This window comes from Ambystoma mexicanum, chromosome 6q (assembly GCF_040938575.1).
Source record: "Ambystoma mexicanum isolate Mex_15411 chromosome 6q, UKY_AmexF1_1, whole genome shotgun sequence".
Lineage (NCBI taxonomy): Eukaryota > Metazoa > Chordata > Amphibia > Caudata > Ambystomatidae > Ambystoma > Ambystoma mexicanum.
The window spans coordinates 1,065,381,743-1,065,395,273 of NC_090937.1; positions in this window are offsets into that span (position 1 = coordinate 1,065,381,743).

Sequence of the window (13,531 nt, forward strand, 5' to 3'; positions counted from 1 at the left end):
AGATGAGCATATTTTCTTGATCAATAAAAATCCGACTACTCCAGCGTTCTACCTTCTTCCAAAAATCCATAAAAACACTACAACTCCTCCCGGTAGACTTATAGTCTCTGCTTTGAATTCCATTCTCGAACCTCTCTCCATCTACTCAGATTGGTTTCTAAGACTATTTGTCCGATCCATGAAATCTTTTGTGAAGGATACCAAAAGCATGATCAACCTATTAAAAGATCAAGTTGTGGCACACGAAGATCTTATTGTGACCCTCGACGTGACAACATTATATACAAGCATTTTGCAGGCCGAATGTCTTAAAGTCATGGAATCGTTCTTGAATAAACGCACTACCACCGATGAAAAAGTACCAACCAATTTTATTTTAGATAGCATTAGGTGAGCTCTCACTGAGAATTCTTTCCTGTACGATGTCTCGTTCTACAGACAAACACAGAGAGCAAGTATGGGAGTCACTTTTGCCCCTCTTGGCGAACTTGTTTATGGATTCTTTTGAGGCGGCATCCATATACCATGAAAACAATCAGCACAAAAACAGCATCATTAAATGGTTTCGGTACATTGATGATGTCCTGATGCTCTGGAGCAGTGGCATCAGCAGGAATCAAATTTAGGAGGGGCACAGAGGGGGCCAAAGACAAAAGTAGGGGGGCACAGACAAAAGTAATGGGAGAACATGGTCACAGCTTGTTTTAGAAAGGGGGGCAGATGGGGGGTCACAGGGTTTCACAGGGGGGCCCTGGCCCCCCCAGCCCACCCCCCCAGCGATGCCACTAATCTGGAGAGGTGATACTCTTAGCCTAGAAAACCTCCTGCTCTGGCTTAACAATCAGAAAACGTGCATTCAGTTCACCATGACATTTGACCCACTTCAGGTTTCTTTTTTAGATTTACTCATTAAAAAAAAAACACCTCAGGTCTACTTATCAATACTTTGTACCGTAAGCCGACAGATAAAACCATGTTGTTAATGTACAACAGTTTTCATCCACTGGGCCTTCAAGATAATTGACCGGTGGGTCAATTCCTCAGAATTTGTGGTATTGCTCTTCCATGAGCGACTAAGATCTTAAATTAAGGCCAAAAGCGCGCGGTTATCCAAGAAAAAACATCCACTCTGCTTACAAACGAGCACAACACGTGAATAGGGAAAAATGTCTAGACCCTGAAAAGAAAATCAAAGAAGACAAGATCACGTGTCAGCACGTACAGTGCCATAAGTAATGGCCTCAGGAGAATAGTCAAAAAACATTGACATATGCTGAAAACAACTGACTTCAATCCAGCAACCCCCAGATTTGCCTTTAAAAGGCAAAAAAAGTATAGGGATATGTTAGTCCACACATATCCCACCAAACAAAAAGTTGATCAACAGTCCACCTTATGGGGATTACCTCCAGTAATAGGACATTTCAAATGCAGACAATGCTCCGTCTGCTCGCTGACAAAAAATTTGACATCCATTGATCTGAATGGCAAAATCTGGCAACTATGGAATTTCTCCAACTGCACAACTGATTGGGTCATGTATGGCATAAGGTGACCTTGCGATCTCCTATACATCGGTAAAATGCAAAGGCCCATCAAACAACGTATCTGTGAGCACAGATCATGTTTAAAATATAAGGTAGAAAAGAAACCTTTAGTAGCCCATTACGGGCTAAAAAAACACAAATACACTGAGTTTTTTTGGTTTGTCATCCAAAGAATTCCAGCAACACCAAGAGGGGGCAACAGAGAAAACATGTGTCCCAATGTGACCAATGCTGGATTATACCCTTGAGACATTGAAGCAGGGTCTCAAAGTGTCTATTGAGTGGAACACGCTCTTATAAAAATGAGGCCAACAATCTCCACTTTTGCTCTGTGTAATATCTGATATTGTGCCCCAGGCACTATATATTTTTCATTATATGGTTTCACTACACGTGGAGATACTGTATCCACACCATATGTTGCTCCTCAGAACATCTTTTACAAAAGAACCACCTTTAAATAACAATTGATGTTCATTCACCTTTACTTTCCTTAAAGGTTTTAAAAACATGTTTATCATTGGCTCCATGATACTAATCTTCAGTTCTCAAGCAATGAATTCAGTTGAGAAACTTCTAACTGACTAATTTCCTTAATGTTTTCAAAATCATGATCAGTGGTTCCATGACACTGATTGTTAGCTCTTCAGTAATGCCTCTGGTTGAGAAGCTTCCAACCCTCTGACACTAGCATACTTGAAATAATAGTGTGTCCCTTCAAACAGAGGTAAACATCGCAGTGGCGCGATGAGGCACACGCGGTTCCGATCATGTGATACGTGGTCAGCATTATAACAGCTTTGCCCAGCCAAGTCCTCTCACTTCTGCGTTCATGAAGGAGAGACGTTCAGTCAGCAACACGCTTCTGTTGCGGGTAAGTTCCTCACACATAATGAGAGTACACGGATATTCTGCTGTAGCTGTGGGCTTAAACGTTGTTTGTTTTTTCAGTCTGTGGTAGTTTTTGGGAAATCATTTTTTGTTTCACAGTTTGTGTTATGACTGAGAGTCAGTCCCATTCACTGATTAACAAGCGTCCCTTTGGTTACTAACCTGATCAGCCCTACTCTAAATTCCTGTCTCATGTGAGGGCACTCGCTTAGTCCAACACAACAAATAACCATGGTTTGTGTCACCCCCAGAAATTAAACTTTCATCGCGACACAGAGCAGAAGGGATAAAGCTTGCACACTCGCCCGTGCAGAACAAATACATCCACAAGCTGACTCACTGTTTAGAACCACAATACCACCATTTAAGCGTTTCTCCAATGATAACAAACCTCACATTTATAGCCCAGTGGCCATGCACACAACAACTAAACATATTCTTGTTAGTCCGCAGGACACTTTTTCCTGGGTCCTGAAAGAAGCAAGTTCGCACTTTTTACAGATAGCTGTGACTCTGTTCTAAATCTTTTTCCTCATGAAATTACAGAAGTAAGTCTCTTGCCACTTCAACGTTCTCCTGCTGGGTCAGACAGTGATAGTGAAGTCACCAATAACAAATTCTAAAATGATAATATTTATCTATAGGAATCTGAATTTTTCAAGAGTGCAATCAAGCTTAGAACTGACAAAATCGCCTTCGAGTACATGTCTGCTACCCAGTCAACTAATGTGAACGCCCTTTTAGGAGACTTACATTTAAAACATCACATCTCCAATGTAAGTTCTTTTCTTCCCCCAAGCGCTTGGTAAATGATAAGAGATGAGCAGTAGGGTTGCTAACAATATGGGGTGTTAGATGCCTTGTTCCAATTATGACCTGTTTGAGTGCATTCGGAGAGTTTGCCATTTGCATGCTGTAGGGGCCCCCACAGGGGAAAACCATAGAAGAGAATATTAAGGTATTTCATCATTGCTAGGAAATGACAAGCAGTAATAGCCATGTGCCAAATAATATGGACATTAAAGCAATTTGTTTTTGCAGTCAAGATAGAGAAGTTTTCTTTCACCCTCAGTAAATGCTAATTAAGAGTGACTATGCTTGCTTTACAAGTCAGTTCTGTGTACTAAGTCATGTAAGATACATGAATAAGTGTGCTCTCATATTATGTGAAAGTCGCCTATAGATGTTTCTATTTGTGCATCATTGACAAAAAGAAGGACCCTTAATCTACATGATTGGCTTATATGTCTTTCTGTGTTTTGTAGAAAAACCACGTGTGAACACCCAACTGGGGTATAGAGGAATTACCAATTACATTGAAGGAATGTTGTCCTGAAGATGGCCCAAAAATTTAGAGGAAAAAGACACTAGGGATAGTGTCCAATGTTTAATAAGGCCGAAACATGTCGACAATCTGAGATACCCGCAAAAATAAGTCTGGGTTCTCTCGAAACGAAGTGGTTACTAATTATATGCTCTGTTTTGTTTACCACTTTTCTAATTTGTGAATCTTGTATTGGGTATGTCTTTGCACACATTGTTTAAGAAAATAATTTTACTTGTGTTAATCATGACCAAAAATGTTACCTTTTGGTAACTAATAAATAAGTCTTTTTAATAGAAGTGTTTTGTTGGGTCCTACTACATCTTTGGTTTGTAGAATGAATTATTAAAACTACATATGTTTAGTTTGCAAGCATCACCACACTAATTGTTTGGCAGTGATATATAGGGCCACACTGGAATTTATTTGAAACACAGACATCATGAATATCTACTACACAGATGTCATGAATATGTACTATACAGTGGCATGCCTGCATATATTTGGGTAAAGTCCATATGAGCAACTCCTTTACAGGTGCACTCCGTGGTTTATTCTGAACAGAAGCTAAATGAAGATGTACACTACAGTGGCGTGTTGGCATACATTTAATACAGTCAGCAAACGTAGGTTCTTTACGGGGCAAATTGGCATTTATTGTGGGTAGTGGCATCACAAATATGTACTTTACACTAGAATGTTGGCATTGATCTGGGCATATTTGGAATGATTGTGAATGTGTGTGAATGAGTCTGTGAGGATGCATTTATGTGTGAATAGATGTGGGTGTAAAAGAAATGTAAGTGCAGTGGTGTAAGTGAGTCCATGTCTGTGCATGTTTGTGTGAGTTGGCAGTGTTTGACTGAATGAGTGCAACAAATGGATGCATGCATGTCTATTTTGAAGAGAGGTTCACAAGTCTGCAGAAAGAGACACTTTTTGGCACATGCAGCAAGTGTCTTACAGGGCAATGTTGGCATTCCTTCTGGACAGAGATATGATGAACATGTAATTTACAGTGGCTTGCTTGCATATATTTGGATAGAACCAACATGAGAACACCCTTTACAGGCCTGCACTGACTAAATTTATATTCTCTATGGAAAAGGGAAGAGCTGCCAAAACCATTCGGGTACCACCTTGCCAGGAGAAAAGCTGACTAAAAACCATCTTGGTGGGAGACAGTTACCTACGTTGAGAGGCCTGAAACCTTGCATGGGAGACAGAGACTGGGAAAATCTAAAGCTGACCGGGCCTGACATTTGAGGAGCCAGATGAAGACTGGGTGCAGGTGACTATCCTTGACAGAAGCTTTTGACCAGATCTGTGCTTTTGAAAGATGAGCCCTGCTGTTTCCCTCAGTACCCAATAACCAAGGTCTCACATGTAAGTAGATTGATCCAAATGACAACAAAAGTGGGGGGGGATCTGCCAGCCTTAAAGTTCCATGGTACCAGTGAAAGTGTACACTCTCTCCAGCGAGAGAGCAAAGCATGCTCACAGCACAAAGGTTTGAGAATGCTTTGGGGTAAAGAAGGAACACAGGTGCTGATTTGAAATAAACTGTGTGTCTTCTCAAACACATGTATTTCGGGTGCAGAGAGATTAAGCCCACGTTCAATTTGAATATATAAATGCCCGTGAACTTTCTAAGCTGATAACCAAATGATAATTTGCCCGATTGTATCGTAGTATTGCAACACATTGTGTGATTGTGTAGATTTGGGTGCCACTAAGAAGGTCGCGTGTGTAAATTAATTGTTTTCTAGATATCTATTAAAACCATTTGTTAATAAAAAAAATCTCAATACCCCGGCCCGGTTCTTGGCTTAGTGTGGCACAGGGGGAGAAAACATTAATGATATTATACATGGTTCCGACAGGGCTAAGCAAACTAAATATCACAGGAATAATGGTATTTGGTGTGGCGCTTTAACTGGGGGGAGAAGGTCATTCCGTGTTGATAGTGGTGTTCAATATATATTGTTACATCACACATATGAAATTAATGAACTCATTAGCAAACATTCCCCAGATATACCCATCCTTATAGAAACATGGCTCAAACCCCACCACACATCTTTTATCTCTGACATGCATCACCCACCACATAGACCACTGACACAAACAAGGTGGTGGCATTGCTCTCATATATAAAGACACACTCACACTGAGTAATCACACACATCCCCATACACATTCTTTGAAGCACTCTCTCTCACATGCTCCCCTCCATCACACCCAAATCCCATTTTTCTCCACCACTTTTATCGCACTCCCACATAAATTCTCAGCTTCCACCCTGACTGGACTGACTTCACTCCTAACAATCGCAGCTTCCCCGGCAACAGCATCTACTTTGGTGACTTCAGCCACGGTAGATTCTTTCTAGGCAGGCACCAATCCCATACTAAACACTATCCTTCCTACACTCACCCCTAATGACCTCACACAACACATCATCTATCCACACACATTGGCAAAAGTGCACCCCTCAAATTGTCAAACTGGATATTAAATTATGCCTCCTATTGTAACGATTGTATGTATATTGGCCTACGCTAAGTTGCTTAAAACTGTACGCGAATAACTCTCTACGGCAAGGTCTTGACCTTAGAAATTGATGTAAGCCGCCATCTTGAATCAAGCCGCCATTTTAGGTTCTCTTGCTGTGTAAAAGTCACCCTGTACATCAAAATGGTGGACAATGCCATTCCGAACAGAATCTGGTCGTCATGACCTCCGTACAGCTAATGTATAACTTGCCTACAGGCCACTTGTTAGTGTCGTGAACTGAGACCTTGTCCTTCTGTTGACCTGTGTGTAAATGAATTACCTGTATCAATGGAACTGATCTATGCACATACTGATGAATATATTAAAAGTTGACCTGGCAGAGACCCTAGACCAATAATACATTCATGAAGGAGTTGGACAAAAGGCTGGAGAAAAGTATAAAAGCCTGATTGTCCCAATGTATAGTCTCTCACTGAATACATCGAACCCCGTTGAAGTTTGTTGTGTTGTACTGAGGGCCGATAGCTATCCGATCTGTCATTGACTTTGTCACTGCTTGAGCTTAAAATAAAGTACTTTGTATGTTCCTTTGTAACTGGTGTTTGGTGTGTTTCTTTTGGGCTTCCCGGCCTCATATTATTTTTCTGTTTTCACAGTTTGCGCCCGAATAGGGACCCTATGATGCCGGACCATTGAAGGCTGACGTATGCTATCGGGCCGGGATCGGACGGAGTGATACTATGGGCCCGACTGAACGAGACGCGACACATCTACAGCGCTACACGATCTGATCCCTAGGCGATAGCCGTGCGGTCTGAGACAGCATCTTGACGAGGCTCCACTTTTGAGGCAGGCAGATTTGCCGAAATCACCAAACACAAGGTAAAATTTGTTAGGTAAGTTCTTTGATAAACCGTACGGTCCTCCTTAGGTTTGGTCAGGTGAGTCGTGACCCGACTCTTAATTTAACCCTGACAATTTGAATTTGGTGCATTGTATCTGCAGACACAATTATTGACCAGGTAACACCAAGTATTTGAGAAATGCCTGGTATGATATATGATATGATTTGATATGATATGATATGACATTTGCAACGCGCCTATACACAAGTGTTTCAAGGCGCGATGAGGCAGGGGGGAACAAGGGGAGCCAGACAACGATCCTACTAGGCCAGGTGTCATTCAGATCGCGCAAGTGCAAAGGGTAGAGGGAAAGGGAAAAGTGCAAGGGGGAAAGGGAGAGGGGAAAGTGCAGTACAGGGTTAATAGCATACAGCAAACAGGATAAATAACAAGGGCCAGCTGGTGGCAAGTGCGAAGTAAGTGCAGACAAGTGCTGGGAAGGGGGGCTGTAGGGATATAGACACAGTCCCTTAGTGCAGGGGTTGCCATGGAGGTAGTGCAGGGGAGAGTGGCTGGGCCAAGGACCGAGAACGGTGAGTGGCCCAGTTGCAGATTCAGTGCAGTTTCAGTAGTATTAGCAGGGGAGAGGGGCAGAGAAAGCAGAGGCAAAGAGGAAGGCTTTGAGGTGCTTCCGGAACCGGAGATGGTTCTCCTCAAGTTTCAGGGAGGCAGGAAGGCTGTTCCAGGGGGAGGCCCCTGCAGCGGAGAGAGATCTGCCCCCAACTTGTTGTTTGGAGAAGCGGCTGACCCTGAGGGAGTTGGAGGCGGATGACCGAAGAGCGAGAGAAGGAAGATATTTAGGAAGAGAGAGTTGAAGGTATTTTGGCCCAAGGCCCCAGACGGCCTTGTGGACAATGCAGAGGGTTTTGAACTTGATCCTCGCAGTCACTGGGAGCCAGTGCAGTGATTTCAGTCTGGGAAATTGTTTAGCTGCTTTAGGGCATTATTCCACAGCGATCGACAATCTTTGGAATTTAGCCACCCAGCACCACAGGAGGGGTCGCCAGCATTTACTATGTATTGTAAGCATGGCATTAGAAGTGTAGTATTTAATGATATTTGGCACAGACAAACCAAACATGCCTCCGAACTTCAGTGGCCGATCAATGGTAGTTTTGAGATCCCTCGTATTGAATACTTAGAGTCAGTCTTGTTCAAGAAAAAGGCCAGACCCGCAGCATTTGATGTTCTGCAGAATTGGAAAAAAGAAGCGTTGCAGCAGCTTAAGAGTAGGGAAAAACATGCGCGGCGTCATAAAACGAACACTGAAAAGGCGGTGTTATACGATCAGGACAAACAGTTTGAGTCAGTTAGGAATATGGATAGGGCTTTCTCACTCGGTATTCAGAAAATCTATCCTTCTAAAGACCTTCATGTTTCTGACGAGTTTCTCGACAAATTGTTAAATGAGCGAAGGCCTGGTGCCTCTGCACCACCTCCGTATGATCCTCTTCCTGTTGCTTTGCCTCTTCCTGCTGTTATTCCTGCTCTCCCTGCTCAACCTGTTGTTCCTATTCTTCCGGCTGTTGTTCCTACGTCTGCTCTACCACCTCTTCCCATTGCACCAGTAATAACACCTCCATTGAATCTGCCTGCACCGCCACTCCCGAATGGTTCCGTACCGACTATAGTTGATCAGGGTGCGGGGTCGAAGGTTGTTACTCGTAATACTGTCCCTACAGATAAGAAGCGGGATTTGTTTGCATGGGCTAAGCATTGTATGGAGAGAGATGATCGAGCTAATGTTTTTGCCACACTGTCTAATATGGATAATTTTCCTGAGAAAAATGTTTTCATTGAAGGTTTAGGGATTCATTTAGGAGTAATGTGGGGTAAATTAAATAATGTGGATCGCCCACAAGGGCTGAGGGATCTGAATACTTTAGCACTTTCAAGAGACACTGTGGAGAAAGTACATGAACATGTCGAGAGGTTATTTGAGTATAGGAGAGATTTGGAAAAGTTACAGAATGAGGATGATGAAGAAGAGAGCATGTATGTACAGAAACGATTTCTTCCGTGTCGTAAATCGGCATTTGAGGAAGCGTGAATTTGTACAAAAGATGCGATTAGATGGATTTCGGATTTATCAATAACTCCAGTTGAAGTATATGACACATACAGTCAATATACGCTATAAATGCAGAGGAAGGTGATTCAGGTAATGGTAGAGTACCTGCAGGACGAATGTGTGAGGAAAAAGGTTAGTTGTCCCACAGAGTTACTGGGTATTTATAAGAGAGCTTTTTCACTTGACACTTCTTCGACTGCTTTAGCGCTCGACTTAGCTCTGTTGCTTAGTAAGCGTTCGGAGTTGCCTATATCTCAGTTACCTATGAGAGAGGTACCTCCGACATTTGTCCCAAAAGTTGAGATTCCCGCTAATGATGCAGCGGGTACAGCTGCTGTGGACATTCCCGCACATTATGTATCGCAATTTGTTCACGTCCCATTTTCGCAACAGGAAGTGAACACTATTAGGCAATCTAAGTCCGTCTTGCAGTCCTCAGTGTTCACCCTAGGTGATGTTGACTTGTTATTCCCTGTACTCCTGCCCGTAGATTTGTGGAAGCAGGTTAGAACAATAGATGATGTACCTGGGTTGGGAGATACGTGGGCTAGTATAACTAGGCTTGACGGGGAAAGGCCAGTTGGTGAGAGACCGCCCCAGGTGATACTCACTCTGCCTGACAGAATCATTGCAAAATTAAAAACTATAATTCCCGAATAAAGAATTATTTGGGACAAGCTTATGGCGTGTGTCCAAGGAAAATCTGAGAGTGCCACTGAGTTCTTTAATCGGTTCGAACAAGTATTCTCAGACTTCAGTGGACAGGATTTAGGCACAGAGTCTGGGAAAAGGGTATTTGTGGACAAATTTGTGCGTGGATTGCTGCCTGACATCCAGTCACAGATTATGTCTTCCGATAGCGCTTGGCAGGCAAAATCCCAATCAGAAGTACTGCACATGGCTCAGTACTATGAGAACCGTGTCAATAATGAAAAAGATAGAGTTGAGAAGAGAAAAGGAGACTTAAAGACTAAAGTATTGTTACAACAAATTGTTAGAGGCCCCAGAGAGGGTAGTTCGCAGATTAGAGGTCAGTATGTTCCACAAGGGAACGTGCCCTTGGGTCCTGTGAACATTAACCAGTGTGCCTATTGTCGCCAGGAGGGTCATTGGCGTGCACAATGCCCTGTCCTTCGACAGAGGTCGAATAACACCTTTGGGAGTATGGGTAGACGACCCAGAGGTCGCCCCGGGGTGGGGGGCCCTGGTAGAGGTCAGTTTTCGCAGGATCCTCAGCAACCTTTTTCACAGGACAATCAGACTTCGAGTGTGGATACTAGAAACATATTCGATCACCCCGCTGCTGCTTACCTCTCTGAGGAGCTTCCTCTTGACGATATTCTGTTTCGTTAGGATTGCCCAAAGCAGGGTTTGGAACCTACACCTATTCCCGTTAGTCAGAAAGGTCCCTACGTTGAAATGGTAGTAGGAAATAGGAAACATCAGTTCTTGATAGACACTGGAGCACAGAAGTGCTCCATTGATCATTCTCGGGTTCCAAACATTCCACTGTCAGGGCAAACCAATGTCTCCGTAGGGTTTTCTGGCACACCAGTCGTTTGTCCGGTTTCTTCAACGGTACCTATTTCTTTGGGTCCCTTTACGGACCAGTGTCCATTTCTTCTGACTTCGAATTGTGGAGAAAATTTGTTGGGGTTGAATCTGTTGAAGGAATTAAATGCGGTAATTCATTGTTCATCTGATGGAGTACGTTTGACGATTTCACCACAGCAATTTTCTGATTCACAATTTTTGACTAGACCTTTGCCACCAGAATTCAGTAATGTCGCGAGTGTTTGTGGGCGGCTGACGACAATGATGTCGGTGTTCTACAGATTGAGCCTGTTAGAATAGTCTTGAAACATGGTATTAAGCTGCCACGCATCCCGCAGATCTCGGTTGAAGGTGAGCGAGCTTTGAAGAGCAATGTTTCGGATTTTGTGCATTGTGGGGTGATTGAGGAGATTGCAGGAAGTTTGTGCAATAGTCCGATTTTACCCGTGTACAAAAAAGGCAATAATGCCATTCCGTTTCGTTTTATAATTGATTTGCGTGCCATCAATAGAGTTGTCACTCCGCAATTTCCAATTGTGCGTGATGTGACGACGATACTAACTATGATTCCAGCTACGGCTACTTACTTCGGTGTTGTGGACCTGAAGAATGCTTTCTTCAGTATTCCTATACACAAGGACAGTAGATATTTGTTCGCGTTCACCTTAGGGGGACGCTCATTCACATTTACTGATGCACCTCAAGGTTACACCGAGAGTCCTAGCATTTATAGTAGGGCCTTGAAAGAACAGCTTAATACTCTTGAATTACCCCCTACTTGTACGCTGCTTCACTACGTTGATGACTTGCTTTTAGCAGCAGATTCTGAGAGCTCTTGTAAAGAGGGCACTGCATTGTTGCTCATCCATCTAGCTAAGCATGGTCACAAAGCTTTGCTTAAAAAGTTTCAATATTGTTGCCAGGAGGTCGCCTATTTAGGCTACCTCCTGTCAAAGGAGGGAAGAAGATTGACACCTGAAAGAATAAAACACATTTCTGGCATGCCTGTCCCAAATACACAGAAGGAAGTCAGAGCCTTAATAGGTATGGCTTCTTACTGTAGGTTATGGATCCCAAACTTTTCACTAGTGATAAAACCGATGTTGGCTTTGACAAAGAAGGACATTTCTTCGCCATTGACATGGAAATCGGAACATCAACAATCATTTGAGCTTCTCAAGACTGCATTATGGTCTGCACCGGTTTTGGGTACACCAAATTACAACAAGGCCTTTGTGTTGTTTGTGCATGAATGTGATGGATGTGCTTTGGCTATATTAACGCAGGAACATGGAGGGAAGAATAGGCCGTGCGGTTACTATTCTTCCGCCATTGATCCTGTCGCATGCGCTTTGCCAAGATGTTTGCGAGCTGTCGCTGCTGCTGCCGCGTCTGTACAGCAGAGTGAGGGAATGGTCCTAGGCCATGATCTAACCCTGATGGTGCCTCACTCTGTAGATGTTCTATTGAACAAAACACAAACGCAACACCTCACTTCTGCACGATTGACGAGATATGAATTGATTTTGTTTGCTCCTCACATACACAAATTAGGAGGTGTTGTGTTCTTAATCCGGCTGAACTCCTACCTTTCCCGCAAAATACTGTTTGCGGTGATGATGAGTCACATGACTGCCTGTATACTACTGAACAAGAAACAAAGGGCAGGATTGATCTTAAGGACACTCCTTTGGATAATGCGCAAGGGGAGCTATTTTGTGATGGCTCCTGCTTCAAACTTGCGGATGGTACATCCACTGCTGCTTATGCAGTCACTACATTAAGTGCGGTTGTAGAGACCAAGCGAATTACGCATAACTCTGCGCAGGCCGCAGAGATTATAGCATTAACCCGAGCTTGTGAGCTTTCCGAAGGGCTAACTGTGAATATATATACTGACAGTCAATATGCTTTTGGGGTGGCTCACAACTTTGGGAGACTTTGGTCAGAGAGAGGGTTTCTAACTTCACATGGGACCAAGATTCAGCATGGCCCCTGATAGTACAATTGCTCTCGGCGCTCCCTAGTCAGTTAGCGATCATGAAATGCACAGCGCATCGCAAGATCACAGATGATGTAGGAAAAGGGAATGCTTTCGCTGATCAGATAACCAGACAAACTGCCACAGATCTTCGCACAGAAATGTATGCTCTAAGAGAAACTAGGGATGTCTATGTAATGGACGAGGATATTGGGTCTGTGCGGGATATCCAAGCTGATGCCACAATGGAAGAATCTAAGAAATGGGCTTAAGGCTTGGGGAAATTAGATGATGATGGGTGTTGGGTGGACACAGTTGAAGGGAAATGGTTGCTTCCTAATGCCTACATAGTCATGATGGTTACTATATCCCATACATGTGTGTGCTCAACAGATCACGAAAATGTTAGAGAAAGCCTGGGTAAATGATAAGATTTCGAAAATTGCTCATCATTATATCCAAAATTGCATGATTTGCCTACAGCACAATGTGGGAAAGGGGACAGTAACTCCAAGGGGTAGCTTTGGGCCTCCTTCTGTCCCGTTTGAAGTGATTCATTTTGATTTTATTGAGATGGAGCAGTGCAATAGCTTAAAATATGTCCTTGTGGTCATTTGTGCCTTTAGTAAATGGGTGGAGGCTTTCCCTGTCAAAGATGCTACAGCCATGACCACTGCGAAAATTATGATAAAGGAATATTTTCCGCGGTTTGGGTTGCCAAGAGTCATTTGGTCGGACAAT